The sequence below is a fragment of the Furipterus horrens genome, unplaced genomic scaffold, assembly GCF_987537825.1.
Source record: "Furipterus horrens unplaced genomic scaffold, mFurHor1.1.pri manual_scaffold_10, whole genome shotgun sequence".
In the NCBI taxonomy this organism is placed as follows: domain Eukaryota; kingdom Metazoa; phylum Chordata; class Mammalia; order Chiroptera; family Furipteridae; genus Furipterus; species Furipterus horrens.
In genome coordinates this window covers 56,263,306-56,278,682 of record NW_028327180.1, presented here as the reverse complement: position 1 = coordinate 56,278,682, position 15,377 = coordinate 56,263,306, and positions in this window count along the sequence as shown.

Sequence of the window (15,377 nt, the reverse complement as noted above, 5' to 3'; positions counted from 1 at the left end):
AGATGTATTCTTTTAGTCTTCCTTTGTCTGAGAAACTCCTTATTTCGCCTTCCATTTTGAATGAGAGCCTTGCTGGGTAGAGTATTCTTGGTTGTAGGACTTTGTTTTTCATTGCTTGGAATATTTTTTGCCATTCCCTTCTGGCTTGTAGTGTTTCTGCTGAGAAATCTGAGGATAGCCTTATTGGAGCTCCCTTGTATGTTATTAGTTGTTTCCCTCTTGCTGCTTTTAGGATTCTCTCTTTGTCTTTGGATGTTGCCATTTTAATTATGATGTGTCTTGAGGTGGGCCTGTTGGGGTTCATCTTCATTGGGACCCTCTGTGCCTCCTGGATTTGCGTGACTCTTTCTCTCCTCAGGTGAGGGAAGTTTTCTGTCATTAGTTTTTCAAAGAGGTTTTCTATCCCTTGCTCTTCTTCTTCTCCTTCTGGAATTCCAATGATACGGATATTGTTATGTTTCATGTTGTCCTGCAGCTGTCTTAGAATCTCTTCAGTCTTGTTCAGTCTTTTTTCATTTTTTTGCATTGTCTGGGAGTTTTTGTGTACGTTATCCTCCAGCTCGCTGATCCGATCTTCTGCTTCCTCTAGCCTGCTTTTAATTCCTTCTACTGTGTTCTTCAATTCAGAGATTGTATTCTTCATTTCCTCCTGGCTCTTATTGATAGCTTCCATGTCCTTTTTGATGCTGGTATAATTCTCAGTAAGTTCCTTATAGTTCTTCTGGAGTTCACTGTAGTTTTTCTGGAGTTCTTTGTAGTTTCCGCTGAGTTCATTGAGCTTCTCCATAATACATGCTTTCAATTCCATATCTGATAGTTTGCTCCCCTCTATTTCATTTAGCACTCTTTCTGGGGATTCTGCCTTTCCTTTCGATGGGGGATTGTTTCTCTGTCTTCCCATTTTTGTGATTCCTTTGTTTGTTGGTGCTTCTTAGAATGATCAGTTCTTCCTGGATCTGCCTCTGGTACTGTCAGATCATGTACCAGACTGGCCCTAGGCAGCCTGTTGGAGACTTCCAGGGATCTACTGCCTTTGTCTCTCTTCTTTAGTTGTTACTATACTCAATCTGTGATCAGCCGTCAGGCTTAAGGACCGTGAGTGTGGCAACTTAATTCCTGTAGGCAGGGCTTTTATTTCCCCTTAGTATGACACCACTTGGAGGGGGATGGTCTGTCTGCTGTACTGGGGCTGAGTCAGCACTGGCTGGTCCTGGGAGGGGGTTAGTGTAGCTTCCACTTACTCCTCCGCCCTCCTGGATCTCCATCTGTGTTGTCCTTGATGATATTTCTTTAATCTGTCTGGTTGTATTTCAGCTATTTTTGGTGGATCTTTTTCTCTGGTTAGTTGATTGAGAGTCACTCTGCCCACCTTGTCTTGAGATCTTTTGTGAAGGTGCTGCTAAAACATAATTACACAACCCAGGCAAGAAACCCACACCCTCCAATGTCTCCCCCAAATACAATCCCACTATAGGCTGCAAATGAGCCCGTGTTAATATACTTGTGGAGATACTGGGACTCTGATTTCGTAGGAGAAACAGAAAGGAGTTGTTTTAAATGAAGGAAGGGTAATTTTTGAGCTGGAAGTTGATAGAGTATTAATATTAGCAATTGGGATCAAGGTTATGTAAGAGAGCAATTAACACTTACACTGTCTGTTTGAAAAGGAGGGGAGGGTTACAGTGTGGAGTGTGAAAGTGGAAGTGTATAGTATTAGGATTATATAATTTGTATATATTATATGATTAACGTGGGAGGTAGGGTAGACACAACAGACATCCAGGTAGACAGACAGCCAGAAATTGAAAGAGAGGGCTGAGGAGATTAGAAGGTAGGAAATAGATTGAGAGAGAATTTTTTAAGAATAAAAATACAGAGTAGAAAATAGCAAGACAGGAAGGGAGAGAGGAAAGAGAGAGAGAAAGTAGAGAAGAGAAGGGTAGGAGAGAGAACGAAAGAAGAAGGGGAGGTAGAAGAGAGGGGACTGGATTAAAATTCTTTTTTAAATTATATATTATAAAAATGATTAGGAGATTAAAACATGATATAAAGTTGCAAGATAGAGAGAAAAGGTGAATATAGAGAGAGAGGAATAGGAGATAGGAAAGCAAGAGGATTTGGGAGGAAAAGAGCTCAGAGGAGGGAAGGAAATCAGGAGGAAGAGGAGATATTAGGGAGGGGAGGATTGAAATTGAAGAGTTGGCAAAAGATAGGATGAAGGAGAGAAATACAAGAGGTAGGGAAAGAAGTGGGGGGGTGGGGTAGAAAAAGAGAAGGGGTAAGAATGGGAGAGTAAAGGGAGAGGGGGATAGATTAGAATTATAATTTGAATATTAAGAGATTAGAATATAAAGTGTAATAGGGAGAGAGAGAGATTATGTATAGGGAGAGAAGGAAAATAAGGACAAGAGATGAAAGAAAAATGAATGTAGACTGAAGGGGGACAAAATAAAGAAAGAAATTTAATAAAGTTGAAGGTGCGTAGCGCAGAGAAAGGAGAGGGTGAGAAAGGGAGAGAACTTAAAATTATAAAATTAACTGAGAATAGGATGGAGGGGAGAATGCTAAGGGGAGAGAAGGGAGGGAAGGGGAGGGGAGAAAAGGAGTGAGAATAAGAAGGGACTGATGGTAGGGGTAGTTAGAGAGAGAGTGAGAGATAAAAGAATGAGGATTTTAACTCAATTCAACTTTTATGCACAGTCTCTAGGTATTTTTGGTTTGTTTGTTTTTTAGTTTTTCCTTGCTTCCTTCCTGAGTCTGCTCCTATTCAAAATTCCATGAGTTTCAAATCTTTTCTGGTTGTTTGGCTGACTGTGGGAGGGTCCTGCTTGATTCTGGGATTGCTAGTCTCTTCTTTGTGGGCCTACCACCGCTCTGCTGTGAGATGCCTTTAGTTGTTCCCTCCTGAGGCAGCCTCAGCCCTCCTCAGGCTTGTCCAGCTACTCCTTCCCTCTGTTGGTCCAGCCTGTGCCTGCCAGCAATCCCCGCCCTGCCTCCAGTCCTGTCTCTATTCCCAGGCTACAGCTCCTGCTCTCTTCCCTGTCTATATGCCTGCGCACCCTATCTCTCTCCCTGTCTCAAGATCGTCCTTTTGTTCTGCAGGACTCTGGCACAGTCGGTCAAAGTGCCGGGCCCAGTGGCCCTTTCTTGCCCAGGGCCTCTCCCCTAGTCTGGAGCTTTGCAGTGGCTTTCCTGCCTGTGCTCTTCTCCTTGCCCCAAAACTTTCTCTATTCCGAGCTACCGCTTCCGCTGGCTTCCCTGTCTATCGGCCTGCGCACTCTATCTTTCTTCCCGCCACAGCACCATCCCTTTGTTCTGTGGGACTCTAGTGTGGTCGGTCAGCGCAGCACTCTCCTTCCCCGGAGCTCTCTGCCGGTCTGGAGCTCCGCAGCAGCCCTTCCCTGCGGGCCCTTCTCCTTGCCCTAAAACCGTCTCCCCTCCAGAACCTCCGCCTCCGCTCTCTTCCCTACTTACACACCCTGCACGTCCTATTTCTCTCTTAGCCCCAAACCCGCCTTTTGTTCTGTGGGATTCTAGCGCGACTAAAGAGCAAACACTGATTTCAAGAACACAGTTCTTCCCCGGTCCGGAGTTCCGCAGCAGCTTTTCTGTGCGGCCGTCTCCTTGCCCCAAAACTGCTCCTTTGTTCTGTAGGGCCCTAGCGCAACTGCTGGGCGCGCCAGGGATGCCGAGCTTTCCGTCGGAGGTTGCAGCTGAGGATGTTTCTCTCTAGATTCAGATCACACAGTTTCTCCCAGTCCTGATTGTTCACTGTTCTCTCCCTCCTCTGGCTTTTTTGGCCAAATCCTCTCCCTAACTCCCTACAAGAATTCACTCCCGGCTAGTGAGCTCTCCGGCTTGATACTGCAAACGCACGGAGTCTCAGAATGACTCAGCCTGCAGTTTGTGGTAAACCCCTCCACCCCCCTCCACGCTGCTCCCACGATCTCCTCCCCATTCACGTTATCAGATATTCCCACTCACTCAGTCATTCCTCCCCGAGTTTGTTCCTCCTGGATTGTCTCCTTAACAGGAGCGAGCTGAGAACACTGTTCCTACTCCACGACCATCTTGGTCCCCTAATTTTTTATTTTTTCAATTACATTTTACATTCATTATTATTTTGTATTAGTTTCAGATGTCCAGCATAGTGGTTAGACAATCATATACTCTACAAATTTTCCCCAGTATTTCCAGTATTCATCTGATACTATGGTTCTCACCAGTGTGTCTCAGTTGGTTGGGTATCATCCCTCAAAATGATAGGTCGCAGATTTGATTCCTGGTCAGGGCACATGCCTGAGTTACAAGTTGGGTTCCCAGTTGGGGTGCATATGAGAGGTAACCTGTTGATGTTTCCTTCTCACATAGATGTTTCTCTCCCTCTCTTCTGCTCTCTCTAAAAAAGTAAATAAAATCTTTAAAAATATATATTATTGATTGTATTTCGTATTGCTGTACTTTACATCCCCGTGGCTATTGTGTAACTATTAACCTGTACTTCATCCTTTACTTTTTCACCCAATCTCCCAACTGCACTCCTCTCTGACAACTACCAGTCAATTGCTTTTATCTCTGATTCTGTTTCTCTTTTGTTTGTTTGCTTATATTGTTCTTTAGATTTCACATGTAAGTGAAATCATATCATATTTGACTCTCTCCGACTGACTTATTGAATTTAACATAATAATCTCTAGGTCCATCTGTGCTGTCACAAATAGTGAGATTCATTCCTTTTAATGGCTGGTAATATTCCATTGTGTATATGCACCACAGCTTTTTTATCTGCTCACCTATTGATGGACAATTCAGTTACTTCCATATCTTTAAAAGAAAGATTTTACTGTCTATGTTTTCTTCTAGGATTTTTATGTTTATGGGTCTTAAATGTAATACTTTAATCCATTTTGATTTTATTCTTACATATGGTATATATAATAAGGCAGTCTACTTGTTTTTTGGTTTTGGGGTTTTTTTGCATGTATCTGTCCAATTTTCCCAACATTTATTTGAATAGACTATCTTTACCCCATTGTATGTTCAGTCCTCCTTGGTCAAATATTAACTGACCAAGTAGGTGTGGGTTTATTTCCAGGCTCTCCATTTTGTTCCATTGACCTATGTGTCTGTTTTTATGCCAGTACCATGCTGCTTTGATTACAGTGGCCTTGTAGTATATTTTGTTATCAGGTAGCTTGATACCTCCAAAAATGTCCTCTTTCTCAATATTACCTTGAATACTGTGGATCTTTTTTGGTTCTATATAAATTTTAGAATTATTTGTTCTAGCTTTATGAAAAATGTCATTGGTATTTTAATAAGAAATGCATTAAAACTATAGGTTCCTTTGCAAAGTATGGGCATTTTAATGATGTTATTTCTTCCTACCCATGAATATGGTATATGCTTCCATTTATTTGTATCCTCTTCAATTTCTTTCTTCACTGTATTACAATTTTCCAAGTACAGGTCTTTTACCTCCATGGTTACATTTATTCCTAGGTATTTTTTTCTTTGCAATTGGAAATGGGATTGTTTTCTTAGCTTCCTTTCCTGAGAGTTTATTATTGGTGTATTAAAATGCGACTGATTTCTGGATATTTATTTTGTATACTGCTCTTTATTTAATTCATTGATCAGTTCTATTTGGGTGAATCTTTAGGGCTCTCTATATACAGTATCATGTCATCTGCAAATAATAACAGTTTTACTTCTTTCTTTCTAATTTGCATGCTTTTTATTTCTTCTTCTTGACTGATTGCTATGCTAGGACTTCCAGTGCTATGTTGAACAAAAGTGATGAAAGCAGACATCCCTGTCTTGTTTCTTATCTTAAGTTTTCATTTTTACCCACTGAGCATGATGCTAGCTCTGGGTTTGTCAAATATGGCCTTTCCTATGTTGAGCTAGGTTCCCTCTAATGCCACTTTATGGAGGAGTTTTATCCTAAATGGGTGCTGGATTTTATCTAATGCTTTTTCTGCTCTATTGATGTGATCATATGATTTTTAACCTTCATTTTGTTTATATGGTGTATCATGTTTATAGATTTCTGAATATTGTAACAAACTTGCATCCCCAGAATAAATCTCACCTGACAATGGTGTATGATCTTTTTAATGTATTACTGGATTCAGTTTGCTAATATTTTAGCATCTATGTTAATCAGAGATATTGGCTTATAATTTTCTTTCTTTGTAGTACCTTTCTTTATTTGGTTTCAGAATTAAGAGAATGCTGGCCTCATAAAGTAAGATTGGGAGTTTCTCACCTCTTGGATTTTTGGAATAGTTTCAAAAGGACAGGTGTTAGTTTTTCTTTGAATGTTTTGAAAAATTCACCTGTGGAGCCACCCAGTTCAGGAATCATTTGTTGAAATGTTTTAGTACTGCTTGGATTTCATTACTTGTAATTAGTCTGTTCAGATTTAATGATTCTTCCTAATTCAGTTTTGGAAGATTGTATGTTTCTAAGAATTTATCTATCTTTTCCAGATTGTCAAATTTGTTGACATATAGTAATTAAGCATTTTCTTATAATCCTTTATATTTGTGGTGTCAGTTGTCACTTCTCTTCTTTACTTTTTTATTTTATTTATTTGGGTCTTCTCTCTTTTTTTCTTGGTGAGATTGGTTAAAGGTTTATCAATTTTGTTTTTCTTTTGAAAGAACCAGCTGTTTGTTTCATTGATATTTCATACTGTTTTTTAGACTCTATTTCATTTATTTCTTCTCTGACCTTTATTGTTTATTTTCTTCTGCTCACTTTGGGCTGTTTGTTGTTATTTTTCTAATTCCTTTAGGTGTAAGATTAGAATGTTTATTTTAGATTTTTATTGTTTCTTGAGGTAAGGCCTGTAATGACTTTTCCTCTTAGGACTGCTTTTGCTGTGTCTCATAGATTTTTGGATTGTTGTGTTCTCATTTTCTTTTGTTTCAAGGTAACTTTTGATTTCTTCCTTAATCTCATTGTTAACCCATTCATTGTTTAGTGACATTTTATTTAACCTCTATGTGTTTGTGTGTATTTAAGTTTTTTTAATTGAACTGATCCCTTCCTCCTACTCCTCCTATACTCGGACAACCTGCCTGTCCTAGGTTCTCTAGATTCTGCACCCATCCTTCTACTTCCTGTCCCTAATAGCTATCTCACTAGACTCTCTGTCCCTGTGATAGCCTCATCCTCCCATTCTACACCCATGTGTGAAAGGCCTCACTGTGTGTGGCATGGAGTTCACCCACTAAGTTGGAGGCCCTGCCTGTTCCTCTCCACACTTTGTACTATAGCTGCTGCCCCTCAGCTCTGTGCCTGGAATGGGCCTCCCTCTCTCCCCTCTGTACTATTTTCTTCAACTGTTCCTCATCCTACCTCTTCACCTGTTCAAACCAAAATCATCAGGCTGGCCACTTGCTTCCCTGACCCCCCAGCAAACTCAGCCCCTGGGTGCAAGGGCTGGGTCTGTCTTCACTCCATTCCTATTTTAGAGCTGAAAATAGTAAGTGCTTAAAGAGTGTTTGCCCAAGAAGTCATCAAATGAACTGATTTACTCTCTCTTCCCTTCTCTCATTCTCCTTTTACTGGTCATAATACAGAACCAAAGAAATGTGTCTAATTAGCTTATGGGGGAGTCGCCATAGGGAATGCCACTATCTCTGTTAACAACTTGATGGCAGATGATTAGGAAAAAAAAATACTTGTCCCTTAAGAAAATGAAATAAATCTGCTTTGACTCATATAAGGGTTTAAATTGAATTTTATTTTTCATGTCCCAGTGGCACTTGATACTATAATAGTTCCACTCTGTCAGGTGACCTGCAGTATGTCCAAGGACAGGTGGCTCAGGGCCACTTCCTCAGGGTGTTAAGTAGTTGAGAAGATCTCATTCTGCCCCATGTCCTGGAGCCTGTGTCCTTCGTGCCTTCATAGCTGGATTAGATGGAATCCACTCAGAACACCTTCATTCCCCAGACAGAGTTCTTGTCCCCAACTGTCATGGAGCTCTTCTGAGCATTAACTCCTCAGATAAAGTGTCGGGTTCAGATAGTGTCGGGTTCACCAGAATCTCCCTGATGGCAGAGTCTAAAGAGTCCCACACCTATGAGGCTGGCTAGTCTGATGCTCCAGGGGCTGGAAACACAGCAGCCATAGCCTGCTGACCTGGAAACTGGAAACACATGCTGAATAAAACAAAGCTGACCTTGGGCATGACTTTGACATCCTTCTCCATTTCAGGTCCTTCATTTTCCTCCCACGACTCTGAACTCCTAGTCATCCAGTGGTGACGCATCCTCACCAAAACACAATGGATGATGATTACACTGCCACAGCAAGAGACTACAACACAAACACTTTTCTGGAGTTAATTAAATAAAGACCAGATGAAACAAAGTTGGCCAGACCATGAATTCTAACGGCCATGTGCCAACGACATCTGAGACAGGAATCTTTCAGCCATTTCAGCAGGCAAGCCACCCTTTCTTCCCTGGAAAGCGGCCTCCTACCACCCTTGCAGGAAGTCCAGCTGTGGGAATGGGCCTCGTTCCAAGTTCCAGTCTGGCCCCAGAGAGACCTGCTATTTCTGGGGGCTTTCCCATCCTTGCATTCTGCATTCCTGACACTCAATCACTTGGAGATAAGTCTGCATTTTTTCTTAAGCACAGAACTGTATGGCTCCTGCCCTGGAACCTCCTGCACCTCGGGTGGCGGGCAGGCAAGAGTGCTGGCAAGGCTGTAGGGGAGCAGGAAACAGGTAAGCAAAATCTTGGGAAGCTGGTCTAAGGTCTTGGGTCTGCCACCCACTCTTTATGGCATCCAGGACAAGGGATTGCCCTACAATGACTGCCTCATCCTGGAAGGTGAGAAATGATATGGAAGGATTAGAGGCTAAGAAACCTTGGTCAAAAGAACCAGCCAGTTGATGAGCTTGAAGTGACTCAGAGTCTCTGTTACTGTGTATTGAATGACAATGCTTAGGACAGTTCTTGAGCAGACAAATGGAAAACTGTCCCCTCACCCCATCTAGTCTAAGAGCAGAACAGAGCATTTACCCCTCCTGGCAGTGAATTCTCCGCCTGCCCTCCTCCATGCAATGCAACAGACAGTTGCTTAATAGCAATCTTACACTTCTTATCACCTAGCAAACACAGCAGGTACATGTAATAATTAAAAGCCACTGCAGTTCGATTCTGCCTTGATGTGGACCTATCCATCTCCCTCCACTGTGAAACCTTCAGTGGTTACTTATTGCCTGCAAGAAAAATCCAAAGCCAGTGGTGGTTGGCAGCCCAAATTCTCCACAATCTGTCCTTGACCTTCCCTCCCACTGCTCAGCAGCCTGAGCCTGGACCCCAGCCACCCTGTGCTCTACATTGTCCCTTAAACATTTGGGGTTTCCTCAATGATCCCTCACCTGGCCCACCCCAAAGCTGCACTTATGCTAATAACCGATGACAAACACGACACTGCAAGAAAAAATGTAGGTCAAATTTGGTACAAGAAAACAAAGAATGGTTAGAAATATTCTCCCCAAGGAGAGAGAGCTCTTCAGGCATTGCTGGGAGAGGGCAAGATGGTTCAACACTGGAAAGAAGAGCTGACAAACATGCCATAAGTACAGACGCACATGCCCTTTCTTGCTGCCATCTGCTACTGGAATCAGCTCTGCACACACCTCCGCATGCACGCACTTGGCCCATTCACAAGAGCAGTCATCGAGGCGTCCCTGTAAGTGACTGCAACCATCCCAAGTGGCCCTCAAATATACCCACCCCCCACCAGGGACTGCTAAGACTGTGGATGGCAATAAGAGAATCTCTATGAATGGCATGAGATCTCCAGGATGTATTGGTAAGTATACAGCATGCCACCCTTTTTGGGAAGGAAAAATTAAAATACATATTCATGTATAATTGCATAGGGAAGCACTAGATGTAGAGACAAGAATCTAATGGAAATGGTTACCTGAGGGTGAGGGTGAGGAGTGAAAGAAGGAGAGAATGTATCTTCCACTTGAAAAATAAACATCATTTTTAAAAGGATTCTATCTACACAACCATAAAATATTTTTAAATTCAATAACCACAAGAACATGGAAAGTTGGGCTCCACTTTGAGCCATGGAATCTCTGCAGTTGCCTTTTTTCCCCCTTGGGAAGCTTCCCCATGAGAAAGCATCTCTTCCTATTGATCTTTATGTCTCTAGGACCAAGCACATAGTGGACATTCAACAAATATTTATTGATTAGGTTGCTGTTGTTTTGTGGAAACTGACAGCCACTGATAAAATGCCAACTAAGACACCAGGGTCTACAATTGGGACTGTTCACTTTATTTACCGAGCATCACCATAGTGATGGAAGGCGAGGGAGAGAAACAATCTGTGGTTACCAACAGCAGCAGCCCAGGCGCCAGCCCTCTAAGGCTAAGCCTGGACCATGTATAAACAAGGGGCTCCTGGCTGGCTTGAACTTTAGGCTTTGGGGGATTTTGCTATAGAGTTTTATTCATTTTAACAGCAAATGATGAAAATGTTTAAATGTGCATTATCCTTTAGAATGCGCAGCTACAATATAAGAGATGTGGTTTTCCTGACATTTTTTTCTTTGCTGATTAAAAAAGAAAATGAAATCTGGTTTATATATAACTTGTCACACATGTAATACATCCAACTTTGTAAGCACTCCAAGTCTTCATTAACTCTGCTAAAATATATTTACATTAAGCAATCTTTCAACTCTAATGTCATTTGTTCTCAATTTCCAAACTTGGCTGCTTTACTAAAAATGCAGATCAGAGCCAGATGGAGGACCAAGCACCCCCATTTGACCTCCTTCCTAATGAAAACCCCAGGAATGACACACACAAAAAAGTGTTCTTTAATTAGAAGCAGCAAAAATGGGAAAGAAAGGGGAAAAGAAATCTTTAATGGTGTGGTGAAATCAGAACGATCACTGTCAATGGACCACAGGTTCATCCCTGGCTAAGTCTGAGCACGTGGATACCTGGTCCCCAGTGTCCTAGGAAAGGCAGGGGACTTCTCTGTCTCTCAAGGATAGAGCTCACCCCACCCCGAGAGTTATCAGGGGGAGGTAGGATACATCAAATAAGAGAGTAAATAGAAACTCTTAGACATAAAGATGGATCTCTAAACAGCTGAGAAAAACCAACATCACGAACAAAAGACATCAAACACAGGAGAACTACAACAAAAGGAAACCAAAAGAAAATACAAAGAAGTCATTATAAAAACTATAATTTCCATCTTCTGAGAAGATAGAGGATAATTCATCTATAAAAAAAGTGATTGCAGCTTACTTCCAGCCAAGATGGAGGCATAGACAGACACGCTGAGTCTCCCTCCACAACTAAGAAGGAATACAACTACCGCAAAACTAGAGGCAAACAGTAGTTCCAGAAAACCGAGCTGCCTGGAAGTCCAGCAAACAAAAATTTAAAGAAGAAATACTCATCCAGACAGAAATCATTCTAAAATTAAGCACGATTGACTTCCAGCCAAGATGGAGACCTAGACTGACATGCACCATCTCCCTCCACAACTAAGAAGGGATACAACTACCGCGAAACCAGAAATAACCAGAAGTTCCAGAAAAATAAAGCTACATGGAAGTCCAATGTATGAAGTTATAAAGCAGTAGTGCTTGTCTGGATGCATAGGAGGGGTGAAGCCGGGGGAGAGAATTCAAGCTGTGCTGGTGGTGGCAGCTGCATCAATGGCAGTGGGATGGCAGTAAGCACAGACATCTGTGTTTAAGGGGAGGCTATAAGCACCTGGGGTGCACCCCCAGCTGCAGACCAAACCCATAAGCTCGCGATTCCAGTGCTGGGGAAGGCAGACCTCCATTGTCTTGGACTGTGAGGGTTGGAGGGCATGAGGATGGAGGAGGAGGCTCCTGGTCTCTCAGCAGAAAGCGAATGGCAGGAATCCATCTTGGACCCCTTCCCCAACACAAAATGCCACAGCATGGTGGGAAGGGTTGCCTGGTAGTGATGAGTGCACGGGGCTCCACCTCTATAACGTAGGAGGTGTGACAGCCCTGCCCAGGAAGCAAAGGTAAACACAAAACTGTCAGGATGGCACAGATCATGATAGAGATCCTGGTAACACAGCTGACCAGACAGCAAGTATCTAATCTAACGGCTCAGCAGATAGGAAATCTTTCTGAGGCACAGTTCAGATCTTTGGTTATATGAATGCTTACAGACCTAACAGCAGATCTTAAATAAGACAGTGAAAGAATGAAGGCTAGTCCTGCTGAAATGAATGAAAATGCATACAAAACTAGCGGTGCGGGAAATAAAACCAGGGATCAAATCAACAAATCAGAACATAGGGAAGGAACAGTCAACCAGTGCAGAAAGAGGAAATGAGAAGTGAGGAAAATGAGGAGAGGCTCAGAAACTTATCAGACAGCTATAAGCGGGCCAACATTAGAAACATAGGGTTGCCAGAAGGTAAAGAAGAAGAACTAGAAATTGAAAAATTATGTGAAAAAATAATGAAGCAGAACTTCCCTAACTTGGGGGAGGAAATAGACCTACAGGTCCAGGAAGCACAGAGAGTTTAAAAAAAAAAAAAAAAAACTGGACCCAGGGAGAACCACACCAAGACACATTATAATCAAAATGTCAAAAATTAAGGATACAGAGAAAAACTTAAAATCAAGAGAGAAGAAGAGAATTAAGTACAAAGGGGTCCCAATAAGACTATCAGCTGATTTCTCAAAAGAAACTCTGCAGGCAAGAAGGGACTGGCAAGAAATTTTCAAAGTAATGAAAAACAAAAACAAGTTGCCATTCAGAATAGAAGGGCAGAGAAAGTGTTTCCAGGACAAAGTAAACCTGAAGAAGTTCATCAGAACCAAATCACTGTTACATGAGATGTTAAAAGGACTTGTTTAGGAGAAAGAGGATCAAAACTATGAATGTTAAAATGAAAACTGTATCACAACAGCCACAACAGAAGCTAGGGAATATAAACAATGGCAAACTAAGTAGGCAACGAGAGTGGGAAAAGAATTATAGGTATGGGGAACATTTTGAGGGGAGGTCAGTGGGGAGGGAGGAGAGGAGAAAGGGAGAGAGATGGTATAGAAATTAAGAAGCATAGTAGGAGGGAGTGGAGTAGATAGGAAGATGTTGAGAAAAACTATATGCATGACCAATGGGCATGGACTAAACAGGGGGACAACTGGAAGGAGGGGGTCACTGGGTGGTTGGGAACAAAGGGAAAAGAAATTGAGATAACTGTAACAGCATAATCAATAAAGCATATTTTTAAAAAGTAATTGGAAATAGTAAACTACGAAGATTAACTTCAAAATCGCAGTAGATGGGCATATACCAAAACAGTCACAGCTAGAGGGAAATCAGTGGCATAGAAGATTAAACAAAGAATTCTCCTAATGTTCAGTGTGAAAAGACAAAATAATTTAAAATGTGGATTAAAGGTCATGAGATGTGGAGGATAGATCCAGAAATTCAACAGCTGACTAACAGGGGTCCCCAAAACAATGAATAGATAAAATGGAAGTGAAGCACTCAAAGAGCCCTGACCAGTATGGCTTAGGAGTGTTCCTGTAAACCAAAAGTTTGCAGGTTTGATTCTTCGTCAGGGCACACGCCTAGATTATGGGTTTAGTGCCAGGTCAGGGCATGTGCAAGAGGCAGCCAACCGATATTCATTTCCTTCTCTCTCTCCATCCCTTCTGACCTCTCTAAAATCGAGGAGCATGTCCTCTGGTGAGAATTAAATAAGTAAGTAAATAAATAAACACTCAAAGAAATCATGAGATGGTGGATGGGAATTCCAGACCTAAAGAAAAGCATCAGCCTTCAGACTGCTAGAGCTCACTGAATATTAAGTAGCACGAATAAAAAGTAAAATAGAATTTAAAAATCTAGACACATTGTGGTACAATCTTGAAAGGAAAAGCCTACTAACTTCCAAAGAGAGAAATTAGGTTATCCCAAAAAAATGAAAATCAGTGTGACAACAGACATCTCCATCACCAATCATGAATACTAAAAGATATTGCAGCAATTTCTCTAGTGTTCTGAAGGAAAACAAATCATTTTAAACCTAGAATCCAATACTTTGCCAAACTAGCATTCAAGTGGGGATGCAGAATCAAGACATTTTCAAGCATGCCTTCTATTAAACTTCCCCAAAGTATCCAGGAAAGCATAAGATACAAAATACAATAAATAATGGAGAGGGAAATGGAATAAAAACATAGAATTAATGCATTAGTGTTTCAGAAGAAAGGGAAATTTCAACCTGGAATTAAAATGGGAGGTGGGAGCTGTGTGCAGGACCCCTGGCGCAACAGGAGGCTGCGGTGCATGATGCTCCACACGTGATCCATGTGTGCCCCAAGTGTGCTCCATGTTCACGTGCTCCACACGTGCTCCACGTGTGCTCCACATGCACACGCTGCCGGCTGCACAGGGCTACCATGCTCTGGAAACAACCTACTTTGTGGTTTTTAATAAACTATACTGATTTACCAAATAACTGTACTTGTAAACCAGTTTTGCTTCTTTTTTTGTATATTTTATTGATTATGTTGTTACAGTAGTCCCAATTTTATCCCCTTTGCTCCTCTCTGTCCAGTACCCCCCTTCCTTACAGCAATCCCACCCCCCTTAGGGTCGTGCATGTAAGTTCTTTGGCTTCACCCTTTCCTATATTATTCTTAACTTCCCCCTGTCTGTATTGGACCAACCAATTATGCTTCTTAATCCCTTCACCATTTCCTCATTTCTCCCTGTTCCCCCTCCCAGCTGATAACCCTTCAAAAGATCGCCATACCTAGGATTCTGTTCTTATTCTGGTTTGCTTAGTTGGATTCTGTTTTTATTTTTTAGATTCAGTTACTGATAGTTGTGAGTTTGTTGTCATGTTAATGTTCATAGTGTTGAACTTTTTTTCCTAAGTAAGTTCCTTTGACATTTCATATAATAATGTCTTGGTGATGATGAACTCATTAGCTTTATCTTGTATTGGAAGCACTTTATCTGTCCTCCCATTTTAAATTATAGCTTTGCTGGATAAAGTAATCTTGGTTGTAGGTCCTTTCTTTTCATCACTTTGAATACTTCTTGCCAGTCCCTTCTTGCCTGCAAAGTTTCTTCTGAGAAATCAGCTGATAGTCTTACAGGAACCCCTTTGTAGGTAACTCTCTGCTTTTCCCTTCCTGCTTTTAAAATTCTCTCTTTATCTTGAACCTTTGGCATTTTAATGATGATGTGTCTTGGTATGGTCCTCTTTGGGTTTAGCTTGTTTGGGACTCTCTGTGTTTCCTGGACTTGTATGTTTATTTCCTTTGTCAAACTTGGGAGGATTTTCTTCATTATTTT